General features: G+C 38.5%; 1 long non-coding RNA gene across 1 annotated transcript; it reads left to right on the top strand.

Annotated features, from left to right (window-relative positions):
• Nucleotides 1–1,120: 1,120 nt before the first annotated feature.
• On the top strand, nt 1,121–5,310 carry LOC117318924. The gene is made up of 2 exons (XR_004530494.1): nt 1,121–1,249; nt 4,605–5,310. It is a non-coding gene; the product is annotated as an uncharacterized LOC117318924 (long non-coding RNA).
• The last annotated feature ends 262 nt before the right edge of the window (nt 5,311–5,572 follow it).

The raw sequence follows: 5,572 nt of genomic DNA, 5'->3' as shown, positions 1-5,572 counted from the left end.
ACATTAAACTATTGCAGTATGTATTCTCTGTAGCAGGTAAAGTGGCACTGTTGGCCATGGTGGCCGTTTTGGAATTTGGATAAACACGAAAAATAAAACTTGATCAAGACTATCTCAGGATAATTTCTGGTAAGTAAGAGCTGAATCCCACTGGTGGAATTTGAGAAGAAGTTTCAAATAGTTCAGGAAAACCATGATTGCGTAATCATGTTACAAAATGGCCGCCATATTGCTGCCATGTCAAAGTTTTTACGAGGCCAAAAAATAACAACACTATGTTGGCGGGTGTATCTCTGAACGCCAACATTTTGAATTTACCTGTAGGGCAGTTTGTTTTGATAGCGATTATAGTCTTTTCCCTAAAAGTAGTCTCAATGCCAACAGGTCATTTACCTGTAAATGTTACCTGTTGATACTACCTGTAGGTGAAATTAAGGATTTATAATTAAATATCATGTATTTACATGTACATCAAAAATATTTATTTTATCTGATATCTAGTTTCAAATTTAAAACAATAAAATATTTTTGCTTGAAAATTATCTTTATGTTCAAAATTATGATTTTATTTTATCTTATTTAAGTCTTAAAAAAATCATTTATACTAAATTTTTTTAAAGGGTCCGCGGTGGCCCGGTGGTTAACACTTTCGTCACTGAATAAATTGCATGATGGGTATTGTGGCCCTAAGAAAATATGCACGTGGCTTTTCCTGGCCTGAATTAATTTACGATTATTGACGTTCAATTTGACATTTATTTTTAAAAGCACGTTTTTGAGAGAAATGCATTGCAGAATTGATGATACAGACGCACATAAGTAAACAGGATTATCGAGAATATCTTATAGATTTAATACGCGTGAAAAATACAGTCGAAAACAACAAATTGGCTTGTGACTTGCCTACCTTGCGTATAATTCTAGCGGAGAACACAATTCCAAATTTGGGAATGTGTACTTTCGTTTTGCAGCGCGATCAAAACGTACATTCGTCATGGAAACAAGTATCATATTATACTTTTAAAAACGAATTTACAAATCTAACTATTGGATATTGTTTTTGGAAACCGCTCTGTACAGTCAGCGGTAGCATGCAGTACCAACAGCAAATTCTCGATTTTGGGAGAGGCTAAATCTCCGTCACCTCGTCGCGCCGGTCACTTCAGCTACACAACTTCTGATGACGTCATCTCTACTTTCGTTTCGGGTCTAAATGAAAATAATGCTGTGGTGCAGTGCAGAATCGGAGGTAATTATTCATATCTGAATTCATTATCTAGGCCTAGCATACTACATATACTATCCGTTGAAAACAAAGCTTAAATAAAGCTATCTTCATGTAATAACACGAAGAAAGACTTATAATCACACTCACTGTACATTGTAGTGCTACATACGATAATTAAGTATATCTCACTAAAATGACTTACAATGATATTGTACGTATAGGATTGTCACTTCTGTTCATTAATGTGTCTAAAGTTGATTATTACGACCTTTCACTGGACGATTCTAGATCTTCTGGCCATCTCAATACTGCTATTGTCATAGACCTAGCTACTAATGACTGAAAGCCATTCTTTTAATTCAGTTCATCATTATATTACATTGTCTTGTATACTAGGCCAAACATCACAACATCTCATTACTGACTTAAATAGGAGGGTCCTCACCTTATTGCATCTTTATTTTGGCCTTATATAGGAGGCACGTCGCCTCAGAGTATCTTTATTTTATATTGACTTAATTATACATAGGAGGCCTTTCACCTCAGTGCATCTCTATACTGACTTACATAGTAAGCTTGTCACCTCAGCGCATCTCTATACTGACTGACTTATATAGGAGGTCCCTCACCTCAGCGCATCTCTATACTAACATATTAGGCCCGTCACCTCAGCGCATCTCTAAACTCACTTTCATAGGAGGCCCGTCACCTCAGCGCATCTCTATACTGACTTACATAGTAAGCCCCTCATCTCGGCCCATCTCTATACTGACTTATATAGGAGGCCCGTCACCTCATCGCATCTCTAAACTCACTTTCATAGGAGGCCCGTCACCTCAGCGCATCTCTATACTGACTTACATAGTAAGTCCCTCATCTCGGCCCATCTCTATACTGACTTATAAAGGAGGCCCGTCATCTCAGCGCATCTCTATACTGACTTATAAAGGAGGCCCATCACCTCAGCGCATCTCTATACTGACTTATATAGGAGGCCTGTCACCTCAGCGCATCTCTATACTGACTTACATAGTAGGCCTGTCACCTCAGCGCATCTCTATATAGGCTTACATAGGAGGCCCGTCATCTTAGCGCATCTCTATACTGACTTATATAGGAGGCCCGTCATCTCGGCGCATCTCTATACTGACTTACATAGTAAGCCCCTCATCTCGGCCCATCTCTACACTGACTTATATAGGAGGCCCGTCACCTCAGCGCATCTCTATACTGACTTATATAGGAGGCCCGTCACCTCAGCGCATCTCTATACTGACTTACATAGGAGGCCCGTCACCTCAGCGCATCTCTATACTGACTTACATAGTAAGCCCCTCATCTCGGCCCTTCTCTATACTGACTTATAAAGGAGGCCCGTCACCTCAGCGCATCTCTATACTGACTTACATAGTAGGCCCGTCACCTCAGTGCATCTCTATATAGGCTTATATAGGAGGCCCATCACCTCAGAGTATTTATATAGGCTTACATAGGAGGCCCGTCACCTCAGCGCATCTCTATACTGACTTATATAGGAGGCCCGTCACCTCAGCGCATCTCTATACTGACTCATATAGGAGGCCCGTCACCTCAGCGCATCTCTATACTGACTTACATAATAAGCCCCTCATCTCGGCCCATCTCTATACTGACTTATAAAGGAGGCCCGTCACTTCAGCGCATCTCTATACTGACTTATATAGGAGGCCCGTCACCTCAGCGCATCTCTATACTGACTCATATAGGAGGCCCGTCACCTCAGCGCATCTCTATACTGACTTACATAGTAAGCCCGTCACCTCAGCCCATCTCTAAACTGACTTACATAGTAAGCCCGTCACCTCAGCGCATCTCTAAACTGACTTACATAGCCTTTAAATTAATACTAGTCATAAAGTTATGAATGGATTTGAACCCAATTTAGTCAGAAACATCCTTGGGGGAAGGGGAACAGATTTTGCATGAATGGTGACTCTGACCCCCGAGGGGCCAAAAGGGCGGGGCCCAATAGGTGAAATAGAGGTAATTCCTTTAAATCGCTACTAGTTATTAAGTTATGAAGGGATTTGAACCCAATTTGGTCAGAAACATCCTTTGGGAAAGCGAAACAGATTTTGGATATAATGATGTCTTTCGCCAAAGTTGTGGGGCTCCATAGGGGAAATAAAGGTAATTCCAATGATGTCTTTCGCCAAAGTTGTGGTGCTCAATAGGGGAAATAAAGGTAATTCCTTTCAAATGCTACTAGTCATAGAGTTATATTTACATCTGCTCCGCATTTCCTCATTGACACAATGCTAAGAGGTAGTTGTCACCATATGCCTATAACACCCAGTGCCTCAGGCTATACCACCCAGTGGGTCATGTGACATTAAAAAAGGTGGGATTTTTTTTGTTGGTTCAGTTTTTTTTCAAAGTTGACGGAAATGGTAAAACAATGTAAATATAAGTATTGAACAGTGGTTTTAATGTTGTTATAGTCGATATGGCAGCAAGATGTTTGGTGGGCAAATGGCATGGTAATGGGTTCCCATGCCATTTGCCCACCAAACATCTTGCTGCCATATTGACAATAATAACATTAAAACCGCTGTTCATTGCTTAAATGAATGCATGTTGTAAACTTAGGGAGTCTGGACTTCGTTATTTCTTTAAAGCAGTTGGGATAACCATACTTTAAGCATATAAAGCATTGTTTGAGGTTGACAAATAAAACGAACTGAACATGAACACTATTTTGACATTTGGTCAAATCCAACCAGGTGAGTGATACAGGCCCCATGGGCCTTTTGTTTAAGCTCACCTGGCCTGAAGGGCCAGTGATCTTATGTCATGGCTAAATGTCTGGTATCCATTCATCCATCAACATTCCTTTAAATATCAAAATGTTTCTTAATTCCAGAATGGATTATGATGATAAACACATGGTATGGCTCCTATATAGGGCCAGAAAGAGGGGTTCAATAGGGTAAAAATAGCAAAAAAGGAAAAAAAGAAAAACATTGAAAATTCTTATTTAAGAATAACATGATTTAGTCCACCTTTGAGTTTGAACCATTGTTAGGAGAGGCAGCTCAAAAAGTAGGAAAATATTTGTAGTACAACTTTCAGGAGAGTATTTTGCCATGATTACTTAAATATCAGGGTGTAAGTGATGCAGGCCCTCTTGGCCATTTGTTATTTGAACAATATTATTGGTCAATCAAGTATCCCAATGATAGTTTGCAATTTCAATTATACAATACTTTGAAGTCTCAATGCTTACTAAGATTTATGAAACCTTTTTTTAACCTAATCAATATGTAATAAATACTGATTTATTGGTTTAACACTTTTTGCTAAAATTATATAATGTTAAGTTTCTATTCTTTTCCAGACTGCAAAAACAATATGCCAAAACACTTTTGTTGTGTTGAGGTTACCGGTGTTAATCCGATACCTCAGCCTGTAGTCCTGTCTCCCAATACCTAAAGGAAAACACTGAAAAGAAACTTCATCGACCATCATCGACTGAAAGAGTTGTGGTCAGCTTGTCAAGTGAGAATGGCTGGATTAGATCAACTGGTATTATCATGGAATAACAATCAACATGTCTTGACAAATTCCCAGGAGGCAGATCTGGATTTCTGCCCAGATTTACAGAGTGTTGCTTCTCAGGCCCTGGAATCTCTTAAGTCTGTGGAACTGAATTCGAACATCAGTTCAACTGTGTAGAAAACCACCAACTCGTCAAAATCACCTTACTGTTGTACCTTCTGCTGTAACACAGGCATTTTTTATGTTAGCATTTTATTAACAGTTGACAGAAGATGCCATGAGTGAAGACTGTTTAAAAATTTGCAAATTGCAAAAGGATTCAAGAAAGGGAAGTGGGAGAAGTTAAGAATGTTATAGAGGAAGGGAGAATAGAGAAGCAGTTAAATGCTAGTGTAAAAGAGAAAGCTGGAAACAGAAATAAAAGGAGTGTAGTGAGAGAAACGAAAATGAGAATTGAAGGGAGAATAGAAGATGTTGTAAGTAAGTAAGGTGTGTAAAATGTTATGTTGTTTAATATTGATTTAATAAAACATAAATTTATTTGATGTTTTTTGCTTTGTTTACTATATTTTTGGAAGGCTTCTTTATGAATTATAACATTAGCATCTTGCCTTTGTTTATAAACACAATGATTATTAGTTTTTTCACGTGAATCTAAGGTGAACAGCGTGTGGAATTCACGTGAAATTCATGTGAATTTTTTCATGTGAAATTCACATGAAATTCATGTGAAGTTCAAATTCATGTGAATTTTTTCATGTGAATTTCACTTTTTTCCCCCCTTTTCATGTGAAAAATTCACGTGAA

The sequence above is a fragment of the Pecten maximus genome, unplaced genomic scaffold, assembly GCF_902652985.1.
Source record: "Pecten maximus unplaced genomic scaffold, xPecMax1.1, whole genome shotgun sequence".
NCBI classification, from domain to species: domain Eukaryota; kingdom Metazoa; phylum Mollusca; class Bivalvia; order Pectinida; family Pectinidae; genus Pecten; species Pecten maximus.
The sequence above is the reverse complement of the archived record's forward strand: the minus strand, read 5'-3'. Positions and strand labels throughout refer to the sequence as shown.